At 37.3% G+C, this 14,508-nt stretch overlaps 1 protein-coding gene across 2 annotated transcripts in view; it reads left to right on the forward strand.

Annotated features, from left to right (window-relative positions):
* GABBR2 (gamma-aminobutyric acid type B receptor subunit 2) overlaps window positions 1-14,508 on the forward strand; it is a 477,214-nt gene that overhangs the window by 89,051 nt on the left and 373,655 nt on the right. The window lies entirely within an intron of this gene.

Here is a 14,508-nt window from a genome sequence, read left to right on the forward strand (position 1 = left end):
TCAGTTCAAGGATTGGTCCTGAGAAAAGCAATGAATGGATATTAAGAATGTATAATCTCAAGCAGATCCCACTTTTCTGCTCTGTTTACCAAGATAAGCAGATGCCTTCTTTCTAGGAATGTAGCCTAGACAATCTGGTGCTTTCTAGGGGATGTTGTAATTACATTGTTATAAATACCTTAAAAGATTATAGTATTTCAATATTTCATTTAAATGATTGCAAGGAAAATGACTGTCATTATTTTCTACTGAGCTTTTGCAAACTGACTTGTAAGGAATTATCCTGGGACCTCAGCAAGAGGTGGCACATCCCATGTTTTGGACTAATTATTGTCATATTGTATTTTTCCTTACCTCTTCGGAGCTGCTGGATGAGCATGAGACAAGTGCATAAAAATGAAGAAATATGGCCATCAATTGCTCAACTAAATAATATTGAAAATAGAGAAAAAGTTTTTAACTAGACAAATTGAAATTCTTCTAGTTAGACAAATTGCAGTAAAAGTCTGATGTTAGTACAAAGAAAACAACAGATGATACCAATTGCCCAACTACCCATAACAATTTGTAAACAATGTTCTTTATGCTAGCAGAGAGAAAATCATGATAGAAATGCAATTTAAAAAATCAAAACAAAAAACAAGATTTCAAACAAAATCTCATGAGAGCCAGAGATCATACTGTTGTTATGTGAAAGTTAACAATGCCATTTGAAAGAAGCATTTCATATGTATTTTTATTGCTGTCTTAAATGCTAACCGAAGTTGTCTTCAGCTTTCCCAATTAAGATTGATTCTTCCCGGTGGCAGAAAGATGTGATACAACTCTTTAACCTAGAACCTTTGCAGTTGTGAGCTGCACAGCTTCATCACAAAAATAATAGGATAAAAATGCTATTTTTTCAGAGCTCATGGGTGCTGCTCAAAATTGTGCAGATTTTGTTGCATCCATGCTGAAGTTACTGCTGGATTAGCTAGAATTAGTGCTGCATTGGATACCGCAGTGACTGGACATGGTGTTGTGAAGATGATTTTTGCCTTGTTTTCTTTGTTTCAGTTCTTGTGGCTACTTAAATATAATTTTGAATGAATGGGACCTCTGGGGGTCATCTGGTCCAACATCCTACTCAAAGTAGAGCCAATCCTGGAGATACACTAGGTTGCTCAGGACCTTGACCTGTTGAAAATCTCCATGGATCTGTGTTCCCCAGGCTCTCTGGATAACCTGTTCCAGTGCTTGATCACTCAGTGTGCCCTTGTTCTTCTTCAGTCTGACCAGAATTTGTATTGCTGCAGCAGCACTGTGTCCTGTTGTTCTTTCATTGGTCACCTACAAGAAGAATCTGGCTCCATCCACATTCCACCTCCTGGGCTTTAGGCACTGGAAGACAGCCCCTAGAGGCCACATTAGCTCTCTCTTCCTGACGCAACAGGAGGCCCAGCTCCCTCAGCTGTTCCTTGTGTGCCCCGTGACCTTCTCAGTGGTACTTCTTGGATTCTCTCCTGTTTAGCAGTAATTATTTTGTACCTGAAGGTTCAAGAATGAACACAGAACTTGAAATGTAGCTTTATCAACAATGACCAGAAGGTAACAGTGACTTCCCTCAAAACACTGGCTATGCTTTTGCTAGCGGAGTCCAGTCTGCAGTTACCCCTCACTGTGGCATAGGAACACTGCTGACTCACCCTAAACTTTCCATTCACCACTTTCCTTCCCACTTTCTTTTTCTCCAAGTGTGCTACTTAGCCAGTTGGTTCCTACCCTGTACCGTTGTGTGGGGCTATTTTTTCCTGCGTGCAAATCTTTGGATTTGCCTTGATGATATTCATGAGGATCCTGTCAACAATGAACACCTTCAGCTTGTCAAGGCGAGCTGAATGGCAGCCCAGCTCTCCTGTATATCAACATAACAATTTGACTTGGCTGAGCTCAGGTGAATGAGTTACGAGCAGAGCACTTCAGTTTGCTGTTCCAACAGCTTCCCTGAAGGAGACAGCTGTGTCTTTCAGAGGTCTGGCAGCCTGCAGTTTTGGCCTCTGTCCTTTTTCACTTGGCTCCACATTTAATAGGGTTGCCTTGATGTTTCCTTTAGTTCATTCAGTTTCTGCCTTTTTGAATCTACCGAATTCTTGAGTCATTCCCATAACTTACTGAATTCCAAGCTCATATTCTGTACTTTGCTAGCTTCTGAGGGTATTAATCAATTACATCAAAACAGAATTTTATATTTGTATATCACAAAACTATTTTTTTCCCTCAGGGATCAATGGCATTGAGGAATTACTGCATTTAGATTCAAATCTAAAAAAGAGTTAATCTGACAAGCATCCACTGGCAGGGGTTGGACTCGGCATAAGAGGAGGATTAACTGACTTTGACCTTTGTGTTTAGAGCATTAACTGATATTTTGAGCTGATGTTTGTGTCTCTTCTCAGCTTGAGGTAATTCAGGCTTGCGCCTCAGACGTTTTTTAACCTCCAGAACCAAGGTATGCTTTTCTGCTGAAGATGTCCTGTTTTTTTTTTTTTTGTTAGAAGAAACTTTACTCTTTCTAGACATGCAAATCAAAGAAAGATTATCTTCTTCTCGGGTCCTTGATCCCTGATTTTGTATTTTATATTAAAAGGAAACAAAATCATCCCACCTAAAATTACCATTTTTCATTAGGCAGAAGAAATATCTTTTTGAAAACATTACTCAATCAAAAATATTTTCTTAAAGTTTGACGTCCCAGAGTGGGTAGTATTAATGAGTGCTTACAGAAACTCTTTGAGGTCTTAAAATGGGGCTTATTTGCAAATGGCAGGCAATTAAATTATTTATAACAGAATAAAGCTCTGCCAATATCACTTCTGTTTTATTATTTCTAAATAGAAATCAGTGCCAACTGCATTCTTTCGCACAATCCAGCTCAAGCTGTGTATTACTTTTAACACAGATACCTTATAAAATGTGATTTCTTGCAAATAGGATTGTCTCTATACTGAACTTACATTTCACATCAAATTAATGTACTTTGGTCTTTCATAAGGTTTTCTTACATTGTTTTTGTATGCTTTTGTTAAATCATAGTATCCAATTTGTTGGATGCTAAAAATTTGTAATCAAGGACTTATCAAACATCTACTGAAGATGGAAAAATACAGGAAATAATGCTGCTAAGTGTTTTTTGAAATGACCAAAGCAGACTGTTAAATGATATTTCAAGATGTGAAAAAATTCAAAGTGGTAAAGAATTGCATTAGAATGCAAATTACTTCTACTCAGTGAGGCTTGGGGAGGTGGCTAGCATGAAGTTGCTCATAATACATCTGATGGATATAATTTACAAACAAGTTTAAAACAAAAAACAAAAACCACCAACTCTTAAAAGACTCTTAAGACCAAAAAGACTCCTAAGAGTCTTTTTTAAATAGTCAGGAGATAGTCAAAAGAAGAATTAGTACTTTGTTAGCTATAAGCTCACCTCTGTTTTCCATATACTGTGATATAGAGAAGAAGTACTAAAAAGTAAATTATTGGTATTCTGTGTACCAAATCTTAAGTCCTGAAAAGCCTTTTGTAAGTTTATTGAACGTTAAAATACAAACTTTTGAAATAATTTGTCAGAGGAGTAGAGTAATACCATAAATAACTCTTGTAGTCTCATTTTTCTGGTGTGATCTCATTATTTATAAATTTTGTTCTTATTTATTTCTAATGTTTATGATGGGAGACACGTTGTGCATAATTTATGAATTCAAGTACATTCACAGAAGTGATTACAACACCATGAAGAAAGCAGTGGACAAATCTTTCTATTTTTCCTTGCCTCAATAGAGTTTTGTTATCACAGTGAATTTAAAGCATGAGAAGTTCTGAAATCTGGAGGTGTAGTTGTTTTGTCATATCTACTTCTAACTGATATCTGTTGAAAACATTCTGGTAAGCTGAGCTTAAAAGAGTGAATAAGCTTGTGTGGTTAGGGGTGACATATGACACTTCCCCCCCCCCCCCCCCCCCCCAACTCAGGCACATGTTTGCATGCTAACACCATATGCCACCCAAATCCATGTTAATATTGTGCATTTTATGATTAATACATATCTTTGCCTGTCTCTTTTCTTGTTCAGTGTGGGTGTGAGTCTCCTATCTTCTAACTCGTATAGTAGCTGAAAGTAAATTTTGAGCACACTGGAAGCCTGTACTTGCTCTGTCTCCCTTTGGTTTGCATCTAGCAGTATAAGTAGGAGGCAGTGGGAGAATCAGTCCCTGTTTGTTTTACTGGCTTTGCTGTTGCCAGGGAATACAATCTCCACTGTGAATGAGGAAGGGGCTGTTTCATGTTCTCATAAACCAGCACCTGTGATGTTATTAATGATAGGACTAGAGGGAATGGCCTCAAGTTGCACCAGGGGAGGTTTAGGTTGGAAATGAGGAGACATGTCTTCTCAGAAAGAGCAGTCAGGCATTGGAATGGGTTGCCCGGGAGGTGGTGGCGTCACCGTCCCTGGGGGGTGTTCAAGGAAAAGTTGGACCTGGTGCTTAGGGATACAGTTTAGTGGGTGACATTGGTAGTAGGGTGATGGTTGGACCAGATGATCTTGGAGGTCTTTTCCAGCGTTAATGATTCTTTGATTCTATGATTCTATTTATCAGCACTTTCTTCATAACTCAGCAAGTTGTGCTTCCAGCACCATTTGCTGGAGGTATCAGTGGGGTGGGCTTTTTGGTTCGCTTGTGGGTTTCTTTTTAAAAATTGAATATGTAGAAATCTGCCAGCAAACTGTAATGTTCTTGAAGCTCAGGTATGAGGTGTTGGAAAAAGCATCTCCTTTTGATTGCTGTGTTTTCTTTCACCTTAAAAGCATAGCAGTCAAAGTAGTGCTGCAGGAAGATCTATGGCAACCAGCAATGCTGTTGTCCTACTACCCCTGCATGCATGCACCAACACACACATGCGCTCATACCTGTGATTTGCTGAAATAAAAAGGATGATACAAACTCTTCTTATCTGCCTGTCTGTGAGGTCAGCTGACATATTTGAACAACTGTCGATATCAGCTGCAACTAGTCAAACTCACTTTGTCCAAAGTGGAAACCACTTACATAAACTTCTCACACATTTATAGACAAGTAGCATGGAGTTTCATGTAATGAACAGAAAACCTGTTTAAGTCTCTTTTATTGCATGGCCTCTTTGTAACAGGAGATGTAATGACAGTAACCTCTTATCTGCCTTGGAGTGCTTGGAGTATCATATTTAAGCAAGGCACTTGAAAGCTATTAAGTTATTCAGAACACTGGTTCATTTTAAGATAGGTTACCTTGGGCACAGTCATTGTCAATTTAATATATCACTTTCAGTTTGTTGCCTAAAAAACTACCAAGAAAAAATTGATTCATTCACACTTTTTCTCTTCCTTTTGAGATGCCATAGTAAGAAATAAAATTGATCTAGAGCTTTACAAAGTACCTTTTTTTTTTTTTTTTTAATACTTGACAATGTGGTGTCAGCTGCACTTGACAAAATGATTAAAATCACCCTATTAGCATTTGATACCATTTCAACCTGTTAGGATTCTGGGTGACAGTCAGTACGTACTTGGCAAAGAGATGTCAAGAATCTGCTCAGTGCAATCTTAAAGCAATTTAGCTCTGTTAGAATACGTAGTGTAACAGAAAGCAGGCTGTCCTCAAGTAGCTTGTTATTTGGATGATTTTTTTTTTAATCTCTCGGAAAGTTAGGACTGAGAGAGTCTGGCAAAATCATGGAGATTTGATAGATGGATAAACTGATCTGTTTGTCTATCCAGGTATTGAACTGGTCTGACAATTTTCCACTATAAAAATTTAGTAAAGTTTGGCAATTTAAAGCTTTGCAGAGTTTAGCTGAGCCACTTTTAGTAGAGTTTAGACTAGTGAAAAAAGTCAACTAACATAGCCACAAATGCTAATCATGCATTTGCCTCAAGTGTAGCAGTGCCTAACAGAGCATTATGTGCCAAACTAATAGCAGCAATCAGTGAGGTGCCAAACGTAACCACAGTCTGAAGGTAATTGGACAAATGATAGAATTTGGTCATTTGGAACTACTTTGTGATGGGTGTCAATGAAATTTTCCATAGAACTGGGTTTAAAAAAATCAGTAGGATCTACTAAATCAGTATTCAGACCAGAGGGAGTCTGTGATTTTATTATAAAGAATAGCACACATAGAGACAAAACAGTCTCTTTTTGGGTTTACAGCTCTTAGAGTTCATTCTGCATGGCAAGCAGGCCACAAGAACAAATCAGTTTGTTGTGGATGTGTCACAATCATATAACATATTTAACTAGCTAACCAAACTAGTTAACTAATGAAGAGAGTTAGGCTGACCTTATAAAGCTGAGCTGGCCAAGCTAGCAGGTCTTAGCTTCTAGTATGGGTTGTTTACACTTTCCGGACTTGCACTAAATGTATTTGGTTGATTTGGGGACAAATGCAGGTTTAATCTATGTACTCTGTGGGTATTTCACCTGCATACAGCCCAGCTATATTTCACTTCTGGTCCACATGTACTATTTTTAATGGAGCATAAGGTGGGAACCCCCAACAGTTGATACATCAAGGTGAGTAATGCTGTGCTCTTGGGAAGCTTAATTAAGATTCTCCTTAGGTACTCCAAAGGGGAAAAGTATTGGTAATTCTACTTGCAGAAATCACATATCATGCTGTAAAATGTGAGTGTTAGGGATTTATTTGGCAGTCTGCTAGCTTGTTTTGATCTTGCAGAGGAATAGCTCTTTGTTAACCAGGTTGCACAGAGGCAATATCTTGCTTGCATAGCTTTAAAGCCAGAGAAATTTGGTGTCCATTTGTGAATGCAACAGGATCTCAAGTAAGACAGGTCCACCATTCCGTGTTTTTGAGGTAGTTCCTAATTTCTACTAATTAATTTCCTGGAGTATAAAACCAAACTAGGTCAATGTGAGCCTTTAAGTAGGGAAATCTCAAAAACATTGCACAAGTTATTAAATAAAAGGCTAATAACACACCTGCAATAACCCTGTCCATAGTGCCCATAAAGTTGGAATTCTATACATCTCCCTGCCCTTCTAGGGTTGCTTGTTTGTTGCAGCCAAGTCCATGACACCTCAGGTTTGTGTTAATCTGCTGGTTCCCTTTGGAAAGTCTCTATTGCTATCTGCTTTCCTGCCCCATTCTGCACTCTGGAAGTACGTGTGTGGGGGGGGGGAATGGATAATACACCAATATAGCACAATGGTGGTATTTGTCACAGTAGTTTTGAACCAAGAGCACATTTAGTCTCTCTGATACTAGAGATCCATTTGCTGCAGGTTGTCCCTGTCTGACCATGGGTCTGGATACCATTTCTAACCCATTGTTTAAAAAGTCTATGACTTCTGTAAAATGGGGGGTTATTGTAGTCTGGTGTTATATTACCATTTAATCCAAATTAAGGCATATCATGAATTTCATTTGACTTTTATGGGCTAAATGAAGTGATAGCTTATCCAAATGATCATACATTATTCCTCCTTAAATAAATTAGCTCAGTAGAGTTTTATTCACTGTAGACAAAGTTCAGCTATTTTACATCACTAAGTGATTTTAATTTAAAATACATAGACGTGATGAAGAATATCATACCAGATTTTCTTGACCTCTGGGCCAAGAAATACATTTTTGCCATTCTTAATTCATTAAGCCTTTTTTAAACTCTTACTTTGTCAGTTATATTGTTTTTTCTGCCCTATGTCTGTGTTTTCAAAATTCTTACTGGAGGAAAAAAACAAACAAACAATATGGCATCAGAAAAAGCCATGCTGGGAGTTATCTACTTTGTGCCATGTAACACTCTTCATACACAAGGTTTCCCTCTAAAGAAAAAGTTTGATATTATTTTTCAAAAATACTTGATGCTTTCTGGACTTTTATTGGAATTCAAATATAGAATGTCACAGATATTCTTGTGGTATTTGAAGAGATCTTCTCACATTTCCTAGGTAACCAACTTTCCGAAGCTCTAAGAACAATTCTAAAGGCCCTTGTAGTCATCTGTATCTCTTTTATCTCATTTTTGCACACTCAGAATAAAGTTTTATTTTAATTTCATGTCATAAAATTATCAAGAGGGAGGTTTTTGTATGTTTTTTTAATTTTTTTGATGAAATTGGAGCATCTTTCAGGAGGGAATAGGTTGTGGGATAGGAAAAATACATATAACAAACTTCCCTCACAACTGATTCTTGCTGATTGCTGAGAGCCAAGAGATTTTGCAAAATATCATTGCACTTCAGCTGCAGTTTTGGTTGTAGCTTATTACTGAAGAGTGGGATGTCAGACATACTGTGATGTATGTTGCTGTTACTTCCAGTGTTTTGCATTAGTACATTTCCATTTTCTTCCATCTACAAGAGCTTCCTGATTGTTATTTATAAATTTGGACTTCTTCCTTCTATATTCTTTCATATTCTGTTTCTTTGTACTTGCTGCAAAGAGCGTAGCTGCAATTAAAAGTTTTGCCAGTACACATCAATTTTCAGTATACTAAAGAGATGAGTATCAACAGTTCAGAGGATGATGACCTTCCCTGCGTTAAGTAATTTTTCCTCCAAAATAACCTGACAAATATAATTCTCCTATTGAAATTGAGTATTAATACTTTTTAAAAAGGTATATATAAAGAACATGGATGTATCCAAATGTGCAATGTATAATATGTGTGAAGTCATCAAGGCATGATTTAATCCCTAGTAAATACCTTATTGAGTTTAGTGACATTCAGGTAGCACTTACAATGTTCACAGAACTATGCAGAAAGGAACATTACTTTGTTGACAGTAGGCATAAGGAAAGAAAAATGTTGGTAAAATTAAACTTTAAGGCATTTTCAGAAAATTGATTTTACTAAACATAGAATGAAGTACTTCTGTATTGTTTTTATTTGTTGTCTTTGATTGTTCATGCTGAGTAGTATTTTTTACAGTGCTCGTACATTAGCTGTGAAAAAAACCTCTATATATTTAAATGTGATCACACACACCTTTTTACTTTTGTGACCTTTTTTCTTGTATTCTAAAATGACACCAGTAATGGGATGAAAGGAAATCTAACTGAAATATTCCAACAAATTGTGACTAGATCTGGAATAGTCTATGAAAATATAGGTTCTATATATAATATATATATATATATATATATATATTATATATATAATATATATAATTTCTATGAGTGTAAAAATAAATGACAGGGAATTAGGGGGAAAGGAAAAGAAACAAGAAAGCATCAAGCAAGATGAGTACCAAATTGAACAATTGATATTAGTGACTGTGTGTTGAGCTTGCCAAAATTATCTTCGTTAGCACTTCATTTTGTATTCGATCTACGACTGGCAAATGTCTTGTAAATCTACTACTGCATAAGTCTTTGCCTCAAAAATGAGGCAACAAAACAGTAAGTAGCTTGCATCAATAAATTTAAGTGATAATGATCTTGGGGTTCAAGTGTTTGAAACAATTAGCACCTTTTGAGGTTACTTAAATGCCAAAACACAACTGATTTCCTAGGGGAATTTTAAAAGCCTCATGCTGCAAATAAAGAACTGAGACATTTTCGTCTTGATGAATAATTAAAATTAATTTTCTGTTTTGTTAGAAATCATTGTAGTATTGAACTTCTTTGGTAAAAGTTAGAAAAGCTGGAGAAAATTGAGCCACAATATTCTCAACAACAGGATATGTTATTTGTTTTTTAAACATCCCTCTATATCTTGTTTTTTCCTACACTGTTCCTCCAGACTTACATGCTTTTCCATAATTCCACTAATTTCCATAAAACATAGGAACAGCAGTATAGATTACATAGGAAGGAAGAAGAAGCAAAAATGAGCAAGATATTTGTCTCCCAGTTAATACCGAACTATACCAAAATATCTGATAAGTGCTTTAGCACTGGGATGTCAGAGAAAACAAGACAATACTAAGAATTAGGTTTGTTTTTTATGTATTCACGCTATATATATGTGAAAACAGATGTCTACATGCTGCTAAACATCTATAAAACTGTGTTTTGTAAAATTATTGAATTGATGCAGAAACGAATGAGTTAAATAGAATGGACTGTATGTTATCTGTGATCAAATAGTGTGGATTTTATAAAAACCCTTCTGTCCCAGGAATATTTGAATCAACACCAATTTGATTCTTGTTAGATGATGGGCCCAGCTGCAGAATAATCCAGGAGAACTCAATAAGTTATACTGAGGGATCTGACTAATTGCGTATATTGCACGATAGGATCTCTCTAAGGCTTTGGCCCAAGTGTTAGCTTGCCATTAGCAATTCAGAATGAGATGTTAATGAGAGATTCAGGATGAGAAGTCCTGGCCAGAGTTACCTGAATTACAAATTTTGTCATGGCACAGCCTTAGAACAACTGCATTTGATCAGTTTTACAGCCAGAGAAAAGAATACAGTGGGCCCTGTGTAAAATTATACATGGAGAGGAGAAGCAGAGTGAAGGTTGAAACTGAATTCCTTGGGTTCAGTGAACCATTTGTGTTTACTAATGCTGCTTGAGCAGCTGAAGAAGGAACTGTCATCGGCTGTTTCTCCTTGTTGTTGTTGACTACGTTGCCTTAAGAGCATGAAGTGGTCCTACAAGATGAACAAGGTTGTGAAGGAGTGACAGATATACTGCAATCTGTTGACTGTTTCTGTCTGTCCAGCATTTTTCACCTGTTCTTAAATAAGCTCTTACAACCAACATCACTCATTGGCTCAGCTTTGGCTGGCTGTGGATTCCTGTTGGAGCTGGCTGCATCTGCCTTTGTGCAGCCTGGAGCAGCTCCTGGTCTCTTCTCACAGAGGGCACCCGTGGAGCCCCCTGCTACTAAAACTCTGTCATGTAAACCCAATACAGAGTCACTTTATTGAAAGGACATGATCTTCATATCATGCAAAATGTTTCTTGAACATCTTCTGAACTGCTGTCTGTGCAACAGTTACAGATCAAAGGGAGGCTTCAACTTTCTTTGAGGAGAGACTTCAACTTCCAAGCTGAACACAAATTTTTTGTGAAAAGAGGAAGCCAACTTGATCTCTGCTCTTACTGCGTGCTTAATCATGGTGGAAACTTAGGCAGAGTCAGCTTTGGTTACACAGGATTTATCAACTTTTTACACTTCAACTCCATTTTATATTGCAATACTTAAATTGGGTTCATCCAGTGTAAATGTTATATACTAGAGGAACTACTAAAAAGAGAGAAAATATAAGCCATATTAAAAATAATAATAATAAAAAAGATAAACAGGGAAAAAAAGGGAAAATGCATATACTCCTTGTATAAGGACAGATGGGAAGTTTTTGTTTGTCTTGCTGGATGGACTCAGCTCTCAAATAGTAGTGAACTAAGAAAAAGAAAATAATATTGAGCAAGAAGCCAAACCTTCACAAGGTGTTTAGACGGTCCCTAGAAAAATTGGCAACAGAAGAGTTAGTTGTCACCATTGCCGTGAAATCAGCGATTTATGAAGAGACAGGCAGTACCAGAGATGGAATACAAGATGTGAAATGGGATGCTAAACACCAGTAGCTTAGTGGTGACACTCTGAAAATTATTCCCTGTATAGCAGGCAGGATCAGATAAAGAAGTTGCTAGGGAAGGTCCCAAAATGTGGCTAAAAAAAGGTGTCAAGCTGAGAGGGTTAATTCAGTGGGAAATATTTCATTGAATTAATTAAGTCCTCCTCTGCTGTAGCCACTTCTTCTATACCAAAATGAAATCTAACTGCTCGTAGTTAAAATTAAAAGATGATAGAGAAATCATATCTAGAAGAGCCTGCAGTTTGGGATGAATTGGCTACAGTTCTGAGGTAGAGAAGTCTGGTGTAGTTGGGGGGTGGTATTTTTGTTTCAAATACAGTACACATGAATGGCTATTAGACCACTGAATGGCGATCAGACCAAGAAGTGGTATTGGTATTCTCCATTGTACTGGAAAAGATGATCAGCAGAGCATGTAAGGACAGGGCAAGCATTTAATTGTACATTCCCAGAATAATATACTAGCCACCAATGATTTGTGATTCAAGAGTTTTCTAAGAAAATCATTGGCTCTATATAAGAAGTTTTTTACTTTTTTTTTTTTTTTTAACCTATGAACTAATCCAATTTCTTTTCATGTATTTGTGAACTTAAAATATTCATAACAACTGATGGCAAGATGTTTCACTTGTACTTATCATGGCATGAAGAAATTTAGAACAAATAAAAGTAAGTTGTTTTTCCTTTGGTGGTTAATTACATTGTCACAGGATGTTGTTGATATCAAAGTGGTGGTTTCAAGAGCCATTGAACAAATTTATGGAAGGAAAATCCAGCTAGAGTGATTAAATGCAAAAACAGAACTTCTGACTCTGAAAGTTCCTAAGTTGTAGATACCTGAAAACCAAGAGGATACCTTAGGAAAAGTATGCCCTGCCCATAAGTCCAGGCACAGAATGTTAATCTGATTGATCTTTGGTATAGCTCAGATCAGTTTCCATATGTTCTTCACTGAATCGTCAGTATTGCTTAATGACCTTAAAATTGAAAGAAAACCAAATGAAAATCATTTTGTTGTTCTCATTCCGTAGCTCCTTCCACACTGATAGTCTAACGTAGAGTTAGTTTCTGAGCAAGATTTTGTAAAGTGTAGGAAAATTGCTTTTTAACTCTGTTCTCTCTGTTCAAGGAGGTCTTATCAGGTATTTATGAGCATTTCCTTCTTTCTCTGATGATATTAGCACAAAGTGCTGCTGAAAGCTCTCATATTGCTTGAAAAAGTTTGATATTTCAATATGCAGATGACAGCTGTGGGTTATTCCTTCTCACCATAATGGATATCTAACCTAAGTGTTCAGCATCTCAATAGATACCAAAACAGTTCCTTGGGTTTCATTTTGCTCAGACAACTAGAGTTGTGCCAGAATGTAGCTAACTGAGAAACAGCTGGGCATGGCTATCCACTAGCTATAAATCTAAATATAATTATACATCTGAACAGTACATCAATTCACAACAGTTCTCATTGCTATTTGTAAAACTGCAGGTTTAACTAGATCCATCAAATTACAGGTACCAGCTCTCTTGCTAGTCCTGTAATTACTCAGACCTGTCAATGCCATAGGAGTCAGCAAACTTCATGTATCAATTCCACGCAAATTCTCATTCTCTGCATTGAGGATTAACTCTGTGTCACTCCTGTGGCCCTGGGGGTTTGAGAGTACACCCAGGCATCTCACTATCTGCCAGACAGCCCTCCTGACAGCCAGCAACCCTCAGAGGTTGGTTCAGCTTCTTCTGATTTCAGTGTTCTGCTCTTCATACGGCCCTGCGCAGCGGAGAGGAAGGATGACCTGCTACAGTTTGGGTAAACTAGAAGGTCTCACTCGTGTTTTCAGCTGCTGTGCTGTCCTCTCCAGAGAGGTTTCTTATCCTTGTGCATCTGTTACCCTTCAGGCAGTACTTTCTCCCTGTTTGTCCTGATTCCTTTCTTGATAGATGATGATAGTCTTTATTTGCCAGCCTCTCCTTCAAAGAGGGTTCAGAAAGGTCAGCACTTCAATCCCTAAACTCATTCAACTCCTCTCCTATGCAGCAGTTCATCTGCTATTTTTCATAATTAAAATAAGTAGTCCTGCTTCCTTCGAAATGGAAACTATGACTTTGAGAGGCATCATCTGTGATATAAGTCTTTGTCTCAATGAGAAGTAGAACTTCTCACACATTTCTGCTTGGTGAATTCCTGGTGTGACTTGTCCATACGATCTCTACCAAGCCAGTGTGTTAAGAGATGCATTTAATGTAATTATCCATTAAAAGGTTTGTTTGCTATTTGTACATGGATTATTACTGACTCCTGACTGAGGCTAAGCACAACAATCGATATGTTTGGGATGAGTAGCTCTGAGGCCCTTCCTCCAAAGCAAATTGTATCATGTACTAAATCACATGTATTTGAAGTTATAGTTATGGTACTAGATTTCTCTGACAAAATGCATTGCAGGCATCCTCAGTGTCTCAACATGCAGTCAAGATCAACCACACGGCATATCTGTCTCTTTTTATATGTGAGTCAAAAGTGAGCTGGCTGCAGTTCAGCTCAGCAAAATAGAGATGTTAATGACAGTTTAAGTGAAAGAGCAAAACTATCTAGCAAAAGCCACATTGGCTCCTTTGAGTAGTATTTTTAATTGTTTAATTGTTTGACTTTTTATGACGGATTCTTTCCCCTTCATTGCTGTTAGTCATGCTCCAATTAATAACCAAGTCAGTTTCTTGTCATCTACATGTGGCCTACTCTGTAGCCTCTGCGTTTTTCTAAGGATTTTAGTTCTTATGCAAGCTTTTGTTGTATTGTAATTAGATTGCTGTGTAGCATTGCTCATGGACCTATTTACCATCACTTGGTGAGAACAACTCAAGAACTCATTTGGTTATAGGGTGAGCACTTCTGTGGTGCCTGATCTTTTTGTC

This window comes from Cygnus olor, chromosome 2 (genome assembly GCF_009769625.2).
Source record: "Cygnus olor isolate bCygOlo1 chromosome 2, bCygOlo1.pri.v2, whole genome shotgun sequence".
Taxonomy (NCBI): Eukaryota; Metazoa; Chordata; class Aves; order Anseriformes; family Anatidae; genus Cygnus; species Cygnus olor.